Source organism: Poecilia reticulata, chromosome 3 (genome assembly GCF_904066995.2).
Source record: "Poecilia reticulata chromosome 3, P_reticulata-male-v2, whole genome shotgun sequence".
In the NCBI taxonomy this organism is placed as follows: domain Eukaryota; kingdom Metazoa; phylum Chordata; class Actinopteri; order Cyprinodontiformes; family Poeciliidae; genus Poecilia; species Poecilia reticulata.
The window spans coordinates 21135398-21151836 of NC_088832.1; the positions used below are offsets into that span (position 1 = coordinate 21135398).

The following is a 16439-nucleotide window of genomic DNA, read 5'->3' on the forward strand; positions in this document are numbered from 1 at the left end:
AGAGACAGCCTCACTAAAAGGCAGTATAAACAAGACTCCTGCCTCCAGCAACAGCACGATCGCCGTTGTGAATGGGGAATGTCAACTTGAGGAATATTTTAGCGGACGAATGAGCGTAATGGGTAGCAGTTTGATCTGGCATGACTCCTCATTACATGTCTCAGCTATTAGAAACCGGATCTGTTTATTTGGCTGACTGGCCCCCCCAGGGGATGGAGCTGGTAGGGGCTGAGTATTCTGGCAAACACTTTGCACTTGTAATTATCGTATCATTTGACAAAGTTCATCAAAGACACATCACTTCTGAGAGTCCTTAACTAGTGCAACCAAAAAATACTTATATGAGCTTTTCTGTTACAGGGGGTGGATGTGGTGAAAGTGCAGCTTACGTTTTTCTTGGCTTGTGCTTTAAATTGCGTGTGATTTGGTTGTTCTAGCGGTCAAATGTGTGCATTTAAGCATGTTGCATGTGTGGTCTGAGCAAAGAAAATCGACTTGCCCTGCTGGGCCCGTCAGAGATTCATGCCACACACAAATGCAGTCGTACTCCACAAACTTAAATGGGTTTCCTCTCTGTTTTCATTTCAGACTGAATGAGCCCACTTTAGGAACACGAACAGGCTGAGGGAGACTTCTCTGTCTCTGATGATCTATGGAGTCGGGCGTTTGGACGAGCCTCCTCTTCATGTAAGCCCCTCTGCAGCTCAACTTACAATATGTCAATGTCGACTGCAATACACTGAACCATATGTCGGCTCATGTGTTTCTCTCAGTGAGCCAAAGAATTTCCTTTTTTTTTTTGTCAAAGTGGCACATTTTCATCATTATACATTAAGAGCTTCCCTGGTGTCATAGCACATAATGAGAGTACAGAGGATGCTCACACAGGAAAAGCCTCGTCCCTGCTGTCATGTGTCGTAGCGGAGTTGTTAAGGTGTTAGAGAGCAGGACAATGAATCATATGACTACCTGAGGGAACAACAAGTAAGTCCTCCTGTGCATGTAGTCCTTCTTAGGCATAAATGTAAGACCTAGAGTTTAACTATCTTCTTCTTTTGTTTGGAGTAACTCCTTCAACCAAACGAAAATTAAACTGTTTAGTTCTTAAACCATACATACCTGTTACTACCACATGAAATTCATGGCTATTTTGTACCTCTATCTAATGTTAAAGGGCATCATGGATTTTAAAGACAAAACTGTTTCTAATGTAGACAAGGGTCATGTTTCATGATTACCATAGTTCTGCTGATGAGGACGAATGAATTAGGACTCATCCACATTCATTTCCACTTTCAAATTCCATTTCTAATTTTATATAGGCATATCACATCAGGTGCACATGATCATAACATCCTTGATCAGTACTGTAAAAGTGGTTGTTGATGTTTAAACTTCAGGGTTCTCCTTAGTGTTATGATTAAAACAACATACAGTTGTTATGCCTACCTGTAATAAAATAATTTTCTTTTCAGAGACAAATAAAACTAGATCAGACATTTATTGCTGGAAGCATTCTTTAGCATTTTAATTAATAAGGATTTCTGAGTATCACTTGTTTTCCAAAATGTGCCGTGTAAATAACTATACATGTACACAAACTTTGGCAAACTGTCTCTGTGTGCACAGGGGGTAATCTGGTGTGGCTGCAACCCCTGCCGTTAATCTGAAAAGCAAAACGTATCGTGTTGTGCACGTATCGTGCACAACACGATACGTGCACGTATTGGCTGGACTTTTTGGCTCAGTCCAGCCAAAAAGGATTGTGATGCTCACGTCTGATGAGAATGCTTATTCAGACATTAAACAGAGCTGACTTGTTCATGCAACATTTTGCGCATGCAAAATAAGCTCGTATGTGTAATTGTTGCATTGATTTAATCTGACCTCAGTGGTCAGACGATGGCACGGTTAGATTTGTCAGAATAGCTGTTTATGGAAATATGCTTGACTGGTAGGTAAAGATCAAGGCTTCAAGTGAAGGCATGAAATGGCTTAAATCATGTGTCCTGCCAACATTTGTGAGCTTTTGAAATAAGGTGTGCACGGTTACAGCCAACGTTGCTTCAGCGTAGCCTTGGCAGACTTACATTTACATGCATCTTTGCGCTAAATACACACACGCATATGTTTTCCATCAAGTAGAAGGGCATGAATGTAATGGTAAGTGGCAGGAATGGGGTCGGGTTCCCCATAGGTCCTCCTGCTCTGTGGTGGGCAGTGGGCTTAGAAGTGGGCTCAGCAGTATGTATTTACACATGGAATAGCGAGAGAGGGAGAGTCTGTGTTTGAGATCAGGTTGTTTTCACAGAAGTGTTGGTGGAAGGAGACGGACCCACCCAGATTCTCAAACAGAGGGCTGATTGTGCGGCAGATGGAGTGGCCTGAAGGGCCTGAGCTGGCTCTGAGGAGAAAGAATGCTGGTGTGTTTTCTCTTGAAACCACACTGTGACAGGTGGCAGAGTGACCGCTGTCACTTTTCAGCCTGCTCCACCTTTCCAAACAAAACCATCAAAGATAAAATCAGATCAAAAATAAACACAGGTGTTATATATTCTTTGTTTATGTAAGTAACAACTCACTCCGGTGCCTGTGTCAGAAAGAGTATTGCACTTGAAGGAGTGATCAAACAACAGTCCGCGTCTCTTGGTTTTGTGATCTAAATTGTCGACTTCTGTCGGCTTTGCTGAAAATCACATCTCTCCCGCCTTACCTCTTAGGCCTGAAGTGTAATTTCCCAGCTTTAAATCCAGAAGTGCTACCAGGGGACACATTGGTTGGATTACAAGGTTAAGGCTTCATTTTGTCCCTGAGCTGTGGAGAAAACGAAAAGCAACAAACCTGAGAGTGACCTGTGCTGCTTTGTGGTTCCTGGGAGAGCCCGGAGCAGCCCTCCAGGCTCAGAGGTGTCTGAACCACCTCCACTCTTTTCTCTCACAGTCTCAAACTGTTATTGAGCTGGGGGCCTGGTGGGTCTTACTAAAAATATTGTTTAATGTTCTTGTGCAGGGAAAAGCAAGCTGCAGTACGGCTTCACTGGGCCGAAGCCACATCTTGAATATACAAGGCATAAAAGGAGCACATCTAAGCAAATCTGATAACTAATCAGCAGTGTCTTCATTCCATTAACTCTTTTTTTCCTCCTAATGTCTGAAGATACAGCTCCTTGTTTAAATTCTAGAAAAATAAATCTCCATTTTGTTTGAGATGAAAAGTAACCTGGCCAAAATGTGTCATGTCCAGGTTCAAACACAGTAAGGGGGAAAAAATCATTTGTAAATGAATCACAGAATAGTTTTGATTCACTTTATTGTTCTTGTGTAAATGGTCAAAACAATAAAAAAAAAAAAAAAAAAAAAAAGAAACAAGAAAGAATAGTATTACAAAATTTGGCAATGCTGTCTAAAATGGCTGATTGTACAGTGTAGCCGTAAAAAGGTTATATTTTATAAATTGAGTCATTTATTAGTCTGACTGCCTGGTAACCAGTATTTTCTCCATTGTTCGTGAAGTCCAATCCAGTACACTTTGCAATTAAAGGTTTGATTAGGTTTAACCAATTTACCATATTTACAGCTGTGTACAGTCGAAAGGAACAAATAAGTAAGCAATATGTTAACAACAACTGGATATGTCTTTATCTTAAATAATTAAAAATATATAGCAATCGTGTTTTCCTAGAACAATGAAGAACGTGCTCCAGAGTTTACTTCATGTTACAAGTCTATATTTCCCTGCTTCCCAGGTGCACAGTTTGCAAAAAAAAAGAAAAAAAAAGAAGAGAAATACAAACGCGTTGCAAGTGCAAAACGTTCTGAACTTGTGCTGGTTGTCATGTAAAATGGATGTTTTGTATTCCTAAGCAAATTCACAATGATGCTTATTGGACCTATTTATAGCTCTTGCCTAAAGACCAGCTTGTGCATTATTTTTAGCTGTAGGACATCTTGGGAATTGGATTGTATTGCAATTACTTTTACATAAGGAAAAATAACGTACAAACGTAATGGCCTTGTCGACAGCACTAAGCAGACTGTGTTACAGACTAAACTAACTGTGTTACCCCTCTGCGTTCGTCTCATCAGGTATAATCAAATCTATCCTGCCACAGCGCCGTTTGCTAAAACGGTTTGGCACTACTTTCATCAGCGCTCCAACAAGCGTTATTCTGTTGGACTGATCACAGAGGACAAATGAACCAAATGATTCAGAGGAATCATGGATCATAAATGAGATTCAAAATGATTTCCACCCTTAACGGTGCTCTGTATAGAGTTAAGGAGAAAACTGTTTCTGACAGCAGGACATTACACACCAATTCCCCTGGTCCCCCTCTAGCCTTTCCCTGCATTCATAAATACACCCTCGGCCTGCTTCCCCTAATTACCGAGCATGAGCGTGGCTGTTTCCACTTCCCTCTCACACATAATAGAAACTGCGTTTTAATATCCAGGCATCATAAAATGTCATGCTGACTTAACAGACATGAGGAGCAGAAGGAGCAATAACAGAAGAGGGGGGGCAAGGCTGGAGGCGGGGAGGGGCATTAGCAGGAGCAATTCAGATTAGGTAAAACTCCAAACTCAACACAGATCCTGAATTTAGCCCTCCTTCTTCCAGCCAGCGCTGTCTTCCTTGGACCCTCGTGGTCCCTACATTTTTAAATGCCATACTTTTAAAGATCCAACTTTCTCCTTTCAAGATTTTTTCTACACTTTTAAATAACAATCTACATATGTGAGTGCAATATATTCACTTTGAAATGGCAAATGGTAGAATATTATTGTTTTCTGATTCACAAACCAGGAAACAGTGCAACATGGAAACTGGCTTTTGATTTTTAAAAGCCTGGAATAATACCACATATTTGCTTTTCGCCATCTGGACAAGCTCTGTTTCAAAATCTATAACTCTTTGCTTTTCTAGATCAAAATATATTATACAAAAAAAAAATATTTAAAGCACAATCTGGTATCTTAATTTTTATGTAAAAAGCAAAACAAACAAGCAAACAAAAAAAACAATAGCGCTTTTAATGTGTGGTTTGTCATTTCCACTGGAGCCAGTTTAATGACCAGAAATCCAATTTAACCTCATTCTGAAATGTTTGTGGATTCAGTCAGTGAGTAAAAATTCCAAAATGCTGATTAGTAAAATGTTACAGTCGATGTGTTATTTAAAAAAAAAATCAAAGATAAGAGATGTAATTTATGACCAATTAAGCATTTATTAAGCATTATTAGATATTTGTCCTTCAGAAAACTGAAAATAAGAAACAACAACTCAATGACCTGTTATCATGTTTAGTTTTATCTTTTTATTCATTGCTCTAATAGTTAAAAAAAGGTCTGGAATCAAACAGCACTCTTATAGGATGCACTGTAACCTTTGTGCTCTTCGTGTTTACCTGGGACACTATTATGCCAGTGCCGCCTAAATGCTTGGGCCCAACATCATCATATCCAGTGCGGTTTCTTTATTTTAACACTTTTACAGCTTTCAACCCTATAAACAGCCAGTTGACTCTATAGTCAGCTTAGCTTTTATAGCTTGTCATTATTCAGACATGTGAAGCATTTCAGCAGGACCATTAGTCAACCTGTAGCCAGCACCACCCACCGGGGCAACAGAGATGAATGACCTGCCAGTTTCTGCTGCATTTTTCATCGTCCTTAGCAAAGACGGAGTCGGCTTTTGAGAGGAGGATCACTTTAAAGTTATTGTCCATGTTAACACATTAATTAGACCAAAAAGAACAGACTTAAAGTCAGAGTTTGAAGAATATTTACTTGTTCTCTGTGCTTGATTGTGACAGGTTCTCTTTTTGGTCTGTCACTTTCATCTGGTCTTAGGTGACACAGCTGAGTTATAGCTAATAATTGTACTGACTAAAATGTGTAAATTGCAATAATTTCCACTTTCCCACTGATAAGGGCAAAATTGTGCTTCTATTTTTTGGGTTTCATTAATATGTGGCCATTGTATTTACTCAGTGCTTCATATCTGTTGTCTGAATATGACTCATTTTTGTCCATTATGTATTTATGGCTTGTGATAGACTGTACACAGGAAGTGCTAATTAATGTGTCACAGTAGGAGGTAGATGGCCAGCTTGCTGGAGGATGTTCTCTGATTTAAAGGGAAAACAACTGCAGGGATGTTCCTCTGCTGCCCAAAGACTAAACTCTACTTCCACCCACAGACTCATTAGTGATTAAGACAATTGTATCTAAGTAATTTCAGAATTAAAAAAGGATGGCAGAAGTTCATAAAACAGATCAGGGAAGAATGGTATGACCAAATTTAATTATTAAAGATCTACAAGCAAGAATACAATCTAAATATGACTAAATGCCATGATGTTCCTGCACCTGCAGCATACTGCTTATGCCATCACTTTCATTTCAGGCAGTGTGAAATGTACTTAAAACTGTACAACCAGATTGAAAGAAGTTTTTTGTTTGTTTTTTTCAAATAAACTAATATGACCAAAAATTGGATGCAGTGAGAATTTATATTTCATTTCTAAACGTTTGTTCTATTATTGTCCAGTTTTAGAAAAAGCTGCAGAAGAAGATTAGGGCCACTGGAAAAAAAAGACTTTTGTCTCAAAATTATGATTTTATTCTCCGAATTATGTCTTTTTTACTCAAAGTTTTGACTTTTTTTTTTTTAACTTTAAAATCGGATTCTGTGGATTTTGACATACATTTGGAGTCAGCTGATGTCAAAATCCAAATAAATAACCAAACATTCTCAGATGTATTTCGGTTACTGTATGTTGATAGCACGCTGTGTGAGAAATAGTCACATAATGGCTTCTTCCTTGTTTATAGGACTTGTAAACATGCAGTTTACCCACACTGACACTGAAAGCCCATGTTGATGGTGCATGAACAATTTAAACAATTTTAATTCTGAAGAAAAGTCAGAATTCTGAGATTAAAGTCTGAAGTATTTATTTTTTTCTGGTGACCCTCATCCTCTTCTGGGGAGAACACATGCAGCGCACTGCTTACTTGAAACTTCAATTTAAATATCTTCTCTTTTACACCTCGGTCTACTCTGTGTGTGAGCCAAAGTCTTGAGTAATAGCCAACCTTAATCACACGCTGTTTGTTAGTGTCTGTGGCTCTGACCACTTCCAGGTGGATGACCTGATTTTCCTGTCAGGTAGGTGGTCCTTTGGAAGCACAGGACCGTTTATCACCAAGCAGTAGTTTGTTTAGAAGTTTCTTGGTGCACATTTAGCTGGAAGGCTTTATTTTCTAATGCAAAGTGACAGGCAAAATTTTGCCTGTCCTTTTTTATCCCTTTTCAGACTCTGCCATAAAGGGGTTCCTTCCCACCCTGTGCCGTTTTGTGTAAATTTGACGGCTGCCATGTATTTGTGGATGTCAGCAGATCTAGATCCCACCACTGAGTCTCATAACCTTGTGGGCAGAAGTCAGTTTCAGGCCAAAGCAAACATGAGAAAAGCAAAGCGAGATGAGTGCTAATGATAAATTGCTTCTTATTTAACAGCTAAAGCTAGGTTGGTTTTTTTCATTTACAGATGTGTTTTTAAGTAATTTAGAAAACCTGAGAAAAGGGGAATGCAGAATCAAGAAGACTGATACTAAAACGTGGATTGCTATTTTATTTGTTGGCTTTACCTGAGGAATGTTTCAGAAGCTAAATAAATAAGCACAACTCGGCACTTAACTATGGATCCAGAGGAAACGGGTTTGATAACCACCTTAGAGAATTTCTGTTTATTTTTGACCTTGAAATTTGGAAAGTACCTCCCTCTTCTCCTTCACTTTGCTCCTTTCTTGTCTTCACTTTGCACCGACATATTTTCATTGACCATAATCCTATTAGAACCCTTTATGTTGTTTGTTGTCTCATAGGAATAGGTTGGAGGGGGAATAATAAAACAGGATCCAAGTTCTGAATGAAAACTGTGTCCTTGGTGTTTAAATTAATAGGATTTGTTATTGTATTGTATTATGCAATCATTTGTCTGCATCTTTTGGTAGCTTCTCCACCTGCTAACATGATGATAGTTCGACCATAAAGCAGCTCTGGTGATTATTTGAGATTTGAGGGCTTGGAAACAGTTTGTTTTCAGGAATATGCCAAAAGCAGTGATTCATAGGAGCTAGAAAAACATTAGAAATGGGTGATGTTGAACATTTTGTTCTCAGTCTGAGTCCTCTGTGGGGGAAAAAAAAAAAAAAAAAAATTCCATGCTTTTTGTCTGTAACAATTATATATTTACTTATTTTTAAACACTTACTGGGATTTTGTGTTTGGGTTCTGAAATCATGGTTTGAATGAGGATCTACAGAAATATTTTGCATTGAGAAAACATGGCAACTAACTTGGGAGTTGTCCAGAAGAGAGTCATTAATAACATCTGAGAGACCAATCCACAAGAGACCAATCGGCAATAGAACTGGCAGTTCAAGTATCACTGTATCCAAGCATGTTAATGGAAAGTTGAGTAAAAGGAAAAAGTGTGATAGACAAGGTGAAGTCAGTGTTTCCAGTGCCATCACAAAGCCACAAACGTCAATTTATGTGTGAAGCCTCTTCAAGTCAACAAAAATGACAGAATTGTTATCCAACGGCCTCTTTCCAAAGAAAGGTAAAATGTTGATTTGATTTGAAGATTGAAGAGGCACACAATCAACGTTGCTTTACGGTTCAGTGTGAAGTTTCATTGTTAGTGATGTTCTGGGGAGCCTGTGCTTATCACAGCTTCTCTTTATGAAGAATCTTATTTCATGTTGCAGCATGTCTGCTGCTAATAGCATGCAGACATGCTATTAGCAGCATGCAGGTCCATGTTGCTAACAGCACAGATGCTTTATTTAAAGGTCCTGGTATCTCTGTGTCAGATTGTCCAGCAAGCTTGCCAGACCCAAAACTTACAGATGGCCTCAGGTATAGTCAATAGGAACATGAGGGACAAACCAGACCTAACAATCCAGATGGGATGAAGGGCACTATTAGAGTAACTTCACATCTCTGCATGCCACACTGCACTGATGTTGTAATTTATTCAAAAAGCAACCAGACCGAGTATTGGCATCATAAACCTTACAGTGCATTGGCATTCTTCTAAGTAGACTGACAACTCTGTAATTAATAACTTGAAATTTCTGAATTTTGAGTTTTTCTGAGCTTCAAGACATAATCAAAATATATTACTGTGTCTGTAATGAATCTATATAATGTGGGTCTTGCTGTCTAAACTGAATTACTGAAATAATTTTTAAGCTGTTCTTATTAATGGAGCTCCACCAGTATTACCATTTGCCTATATTTGCTATTCTGAAGTCAGTCTGAGGTGTACACATTTTTAAGTTAAATGTAAGATGATATTTCTGATAGTTTTAGTGCTTTGTTTCTTTCAAATGCAAAACAGCTTGTTATTTTGCAAACACTTCAATATGGATACGCTCTTAGATATTTAAAAGGCCTGGCAGTGCCCTTTTTAGGTTTAATATTTAAATATTTCTGTGGTATTTGTGTTGTGTAAAATGCACTCTTGGAAAATGTCCAGTTTACTGAGACTGAATGCAAGTTTTAATTGAACTGCCACACATTTCAGAGGCTGAGTTTGTTGGTTTAAACGCAAAAAACGAATCGACTCAGGACCAAAAAGACTGAAATCGTGCTAAAGTTAAACATAATCAAAGTGATTTTTGTCATGTGTGCTTGTCAAGAAACTACAACAACTTGAAACCGTAAGGTTTTTTTTTTTCTCTTTTCACTTAGAGTACATTTGATGAAAAAGCTTGAGGATACACACAAATGACACCGGACTGTGTCATTTTTTTCAGGTTTTAATTGCAGAAAACCTGAAATTGGTTATCTTCACCTTGAGGCTGCATTCTCTGATTAGCAGCCAGATGCCTTTTTGTTGTGTTGATTGATCCTTTTGCATGAGAAAATGGCTTTTGCCTTCTCACATTGCAGAGGTCAACTTGTCGATTAATCAATTAGATTTACAGGTGGTCATGCAAGAAAATCTGCAAATCATTGCTGAAGTACACAAGTTTAAAATATATACACTTTATCCAGTCCTATCCCTAGAAGAAATTTAGATTAGCATTAGTCACTAACCACTTCCTTCAAGATGTTTGAAATTAAATCATTGGATAGCTTTTATTTATTTACAGTGAATCTGAAGCATTTTTTCTTCCACTGGACAATATTGCATGACGTAGCTTTTTGTTTTACCGTTTCATTTTTCTACTCCAGCTTCTTTCTGAATTTGAAAGCAACAAAACTCTGAAACCACTCCTGCTGTTTTTCCATTCTGTCCAGTTTTGTAAGGTGCGGCTGAAACTTAGCGGCAAATACATGAATTCATGTAAGTTGCTAGTTTATCACTGAACCACCATAGGCCACCAAAAGAGAGTCGACCAAACAAGTGCATGCTGACCTAAAACTGTAAAACGTGAACAACAGAAACTCAAGACGACCCATGTGAAGGTAAAAAGAAATGCACTATTTTTTCTGTGCACACCCCAAAAATCTTGTTTTTTTTGCCTTTGGCTAGGTAAGATGCTTTGAGAAATATTCCACCATTACTTCTGTGGTTCCAACACAGACCTGATGAAGACGTTATAGCTGGCAGGAGTAATTGGTCCCTGTTGCATATGATCTGTTCTAGAGTTTTACAATGTGCACGTTGTTTTAAATAGAACACCTAACTTGCAATTTCACTGGCTTAGCAGATATGCAAAGCATCCATTTATCCGTGGAACATCTTAGCTGCTTCGTAACATGCTCAAGGCCAATAAAGTTTAGCCAAGAGCAGGTATCCTTGACATTAAGTGAAGTCCCAACGCCACCCCTATTTTTATCTCAAAACAAAATTTGGCCTCATTAGTTTTGGTATTTATCATATTTTTATTTTACATGACTTGGCCTAAAACGGTTTCCAAGCAAAAAGTGCTGCAAATTGCCCCTGGTCTTATTTGCCTCAGTGGGCCTGTGGAGGCGTTAGTGTTGTGGTCAGCACTCCTTAGACTCTTTGAATTGCAAATCGCCTCCATAACTCAAAAGTAATGCAGCCGGGAACGTCACCTCCTGTCATTTTTCTGCATTTGGATGCATGGGGGCTCCACTGCTGAGGAAGAGCAGTTATTGTTTCTGTTTCTGATGTTACTCCTCCATATTGGACGAGTGACTAGGCTGGACTCTCTCAACCTCCACCTCTTTATCGTGCCAAAATGCTCCCTTAGCTGTAATAATGCTTCCCTGCAAACATCACAACACTGTGCAGTGGGACGTCTTACTGGTTAAAGGGAAAAGAGTCACACAACCACTATTAGTTTCTAAAAGTTCACAAAACCTGTTTTAAAGCCACATTCAGGTAACCGATGTGTGCTCAATATGTCTAGTTCAGTCAGCCATCAAGTTTGATATCTTGTTTGTACAATGTTAAAGTGATCATGTTTGAGTTTTTAAAGAACAGTATAATATAATAAAATATATTAAAAATAAGAGAGATATATACATGTAGAGTAACAATAAACACTTAACGGACTGATGGCCATGTTCCCACCTGCTAGTAAAAACTTATATGCTCTTCATTATCGTAAAGTGTATAAAAATTATGCAAGTTCTTGCGTATAAAAATATGTTTTGTTCATTTGTATTCAGCCTTGCAGACCCAATGCTTTGTAGAATCACCTTTTAGTGCATTTACAGCTCCAAGACCTTTAGGGTATGTCTCTGAATTATTTACCTGCTCCTCTTTGCAGAAATGGTGTAGATCAGTCACACTGCAAGAGAGCGTCTGTGAACATTCATTTTCAAAATTAGGCACAGATTCTCAATTATATTTAGGTCTGGATGATAACTGTGGCATTTTAATATGTGAGTTTTATTTTATTTTAGAGTGATGTTCCTGTGACAGAGAGAACCTTCTCCTCAATCCCAAATCTTTTGCAACCTTTAGGAAGTTTTCTTCCAGGATTACCCTGACTTTAGCTCCATTTATCTTCCCATCAGTTCTGACCAGCTTCCCAGTTTGTGCCGTCATGATGCCACCAACATGTTTTATGATACAAATGATGTTGTACAGTCTTTGTTTTCCACCACACTTGGAGTTTTGCATGCAACCCAACAAGTTTCATTTTTGGTTTCATCTTACAAGACACCCATTTTCCACATGTTTGTTGGGTTTCCTACATGGCTTCTGTCAAACTTTAGTAGATTTGCAGTCGTGCCATACAATTTATTTATTTATTATTTTAAATATCTGAGACACATAACATTAGGTTTATTTTAGCATTAAGCCATAATGACAGTACATGATATAGATACTCATATGTCACACAGTTTGTAATGAATCTAAAATATGTCAGTTATCTTTGTCTTGTTTGACAAATAAAATAAATCAACTTTTCAGCCACATCCTAATTGTTTGAGATGTATCTATTTATTAACAACATGCAAAGCTTAATTTCAATGAGTAAATCAGACACTCAGCTGACTGATTTGTATTCCCTATGAATAGTCATGTAGATGTTATAATTGCTGTTTGTAATCTATGTAGCTCAACCAAAAGCTGCCCCACCAATAACAACATTCAATTGATTCTGGAAAGATTTAAAACCTTCCTTCCCAACGGCTACATTTTGTGGTGGATCTCTAGTTAAACGTTTTGCTTCTGTTATTCCTTAACTGTTAAAAAAAACATATTTATGACAACTAGTCAGTCCACAACACTGTTGAACTTAGGCTAATGATTCTAAAGTATTGGAGCTACGTAAGATGAATGGTGACATCGCGAAATCTGAGAATACTCATTTTTTTACCTTTAGTACAGAAAACTGCCTAATGCCAGAAAACAAGGACAGAGTGTGTACTGGTATTTCTTAATTAGTAATGCTGGTGATTATGTAGCTGGCAGACAGGTTAAGCGACCAATGAAATCAGGGGGTCGGGACGACACTCCTCTTTCTTTGCCAGGCTAATTAATTCACCATGTTTCTTGCTCTCATTGCCTGCAGCCCAATATGACTTTAACATTGTGAAGCTCCGTGGATTTGAGGCGAAAGGCATTGTCTCACCCTGTACGTCTTTTTCTTCTTTACACCTCTTCCATTTATTGTCTAACGCGTAATCTGGCAATAATATTTGAAACAGGATATGGTTCCAAGTAAGGAGAGTGTTTGCATTTCGAATGCAGACTAATCCGTTTATAATTACATATTGAAGAAATGGAATGGCGGTCCGACTGTTTGAAAGAGTAATCCCCCTCGCGTGCATAAACATGAGCCAATTTCATCAATAGGTCCAGCCTTAGACTTGTGGATAATCACCTGGGGCGTAGAGTATTTTGATACAGCCACCCTGCCCCTTTTTCCTCTGTAAATAATTCCTACAAAGTTGAAATCAGAGAAGCCCGAGCAACATTAAATTATCTTCAAAGGCACGCATAAAATTGGGCAGCTCATCCATGTAGTCAGGAAATGAACCTGTGTTTCTGTCATGAAAGAACAACAACAGATTGAGTGGCTAAATAACAACCTTAGTGGAAGTTATCTGATACAAGCTATTTTATCTATGATGATTTAACATGCCTTACCTGTTTTGTAACGCTGCCGCCACGCTTTTGGCTACTTTTGCAATGCGATTTTAATAACATCCGCTCAGGCAGTTCTGGGTGGTGATATGGTTATGAGTGGGTTTGAGTGGAGCTCATGACAACACATCTGTGTCTCACCTAATGATGGAACTTATTAATAATAAAAACAAAAATGCACAAATTAAATCAATAATGTTTTTACATAATGATATCTTTAAAGTTAATTTAAACGAGCTTTATGCACTTTATAATTCTGGAAAGGCAATTTTATTAATTGACATGAACTCATTGCGTTGTCAGAAGATGAAATTCAGTACTCTGTCTTCATCCACAGTGTCGTCAGAACTTGTGTTGAAAGTATTTTTGTGCTGACTTTCAAAATTGCTGTTAAAGTCCAACTTTTCCCAAACTCTGTTTTGTATTAGACAAGGGAAAAATAACACATGTTTATACCTTTTATCTCTGGCTAAAGATGTATTTTTTCATCTTTACAAAGTTGAAGTGTTCCAGTTAAATGTCTTTGCTGAATTGCATAATGAGAACCGGCATAATTGTTTGAGATTTAAAAGCTTTCCTTGCACGGCAGACACACTGTAAGATAACATTATTAGGCGTGCCATTAGACTACCCTGGGAGACAGCAGGTAGTGTGTGAAACTGCTAAAATATGCATTATTTGCAAATCTATCAAAAGAGGAGAAAGCTTAATAATATCCACCTTTGCTATCATGCAAAATGTTAGACTGCCGTCGGAAAAAAAAAAAAAAAAAAACTGTCTTGGTCTGTTTCTGTTGTTTGTGTCATGTGGCTGAAAATGAGGAGAAAACTGTTGGTTAGACAGACTTCATTAAAACTAATGGGGCGCACATTATTGCAGATTGATGAGAGTCAGGATGAGATTTGATGCTGTTCCAATGCTTCCAATTTTTCTTCATGTTATCAACACGTAAATGACCCTCTGTATGGCGCGGAAAACACCCAGCCTTAGCCCATGCGTAATAAGCTCAATGAGGTCTCCCATAAATCATTCTAATTGAAAGGATTCCTCCCTGGCTGCTACTTAAAAGACACCTCACAGACACAGACAGGGAGAACAATCCCTGAGTCTCCATCTGAACTCCAGATGAACTAGAGGCGAGAACCCTCTTTGGCTGACTGGAGCGAAGATGACGCATCAGAAGGGAATGTCGTGACCCGAGAAGTTCAGATATGTAATCATTTGATTTCAGGAACGCCGTTTGGAGCGTTGACATCCTTCCGGGTAAAAAATGGTTAAATGATAGCCTATTGTTGAAGAACAGAATGATTGTTTGCAATATTTCAGGTGGATTTCCATTGTGCTACAATATAAATGATTGAAAATAAGACTTAAAATTTACAAAACGATGTGTGATAATAAGTGTGCTTGTGGAAATTTACATACAGGTTAGGTATTATGTTAAAATGTATATTTCCATACTTTAAAAGTCTCAGTTTACCTCCTACAGCATCAAAAGAGCAGATTAAAAAAATGATGATGGCAAGTTTTTATAGATTTTAATAAAGAAACATACATTAACTCTATAATATGACATTCCACATATATGTGGAACTTTGTTGAACTGCTGTGTTGTAAAAAAATAATACTGTTAATAAAATGTAAAAGGTTTATGCACAGATCACTGTGGTTCCAAAGGGTCTTTAGGGATCCCATCAAATGGTGGCACACTTTGATCTCATCATGGCTGCTTCTCTTGGTGGTTGTAGGGGAAGTTGTAGACTTTTGCATGATACTACAACATTAACCCTGGTAAGCCAAGGTCTAAATGGCCATTCCGGCGTGCAGTCTTTCTCTTCTTAGTGCGTCAGAGCTCGCTACGAAGCCATGCAGCGATCGCTAGCAAAACTACTACTAACACTTCACACACCACAAACTCTAAATAACATACTTACTGTATAAAAAACCTATCGAAACACTCTTAGTAAAATCCACAGCATCAATTCTCCCTAGTCTCTTGCCGTATCCAAATCCCCCCCCCCTCGTTTGTCCCCACATGTCTCTGTTCTACCTAGCAACAGACCGTCAACACATTTTCATTGGTTGTGTCGAAATGTGGTAAAGTTAGACCCCCACACAGTAAGGCGGAAATGATCGATCATATTCCTGGCTTTATTTTCAAGTAAATAACCACAAAACCAATATAAAAATAAATTAAAAAATATAAATTTTGAACTAAGTACTGTCCACCAGAGGTGAAATGAACACTCGGTATGCCGTCTGTGTTATTACGAAGCCTTATAAATGTGTCACGTGCTTGCCCGCTCCACAGCGGGCTTCGTCCCGGTAGGGTTAAATCTGTGTCTGTGTCATGCCAGTTTCTATTAAGCAGGCCGTGATTCCTATTTTAATGAAGAATAACGTGTTTTAATTTGACTCAGAAAGACCAACTTGCAGGACTACACCTCTCAGTTAATACACCTCTCATTATCGAGTTCTTCTTTGGCTGGACATGGAAATAAGCAAAGCAACCATTCATTTAACTGACAGCTCTTTTTTTTGCACTCATGGTGCCCCTTAGGCCTTCTCCACAGCTTTTACACAGCTCAGCTCCAGAACCAACTTTCTAATTTTATTTAAGGTGTCCCACCTGCTTCCAATTTCATCAGAACACAGTTTGTCAGCTCTTTTGCATCCTTCCTGTTTTGCATCGCTGTTCGTAAGTGTGTGAAAGCTTTTATTAGCGTTTTTACCTTGATACTCCCCTGTTCTGCACACGGTGCTGTTCCACTCTGAACTACCGGTGTGCAGAGTCACAGTATCTCTATGACCTGTGTGTACTGCTGGAGCTGCTCTGTTTACAGTG

At 38.4% G+C, this 16439-nt stretch overlaps 1 long non-coding RNA gene across 2 annotated transcripts in view; it reads left to right on the forward strand.

The window, feature by feature from the left end:
- The window catches only part of LOC103462872 (uncharacterized), a 73486-nt gene that overhangs the window by 30072 nt on the left and 26975 nt on the right, over positions 1-16439 (forward strand). Inside the window, exon 3 of one of the 2 annotated variants that reach the window (XR_014086920.1) lies at positions 589-687. This is a non-coding gene — a long non-coding RNA (uncharacterized LOC103462872). Of the gene's footprint in view, positions 1-588; positions 9464-16439 lie in introns of those variants that run through there. The other variant, XR_014086919.1, reaches the window with a different exon arrangement.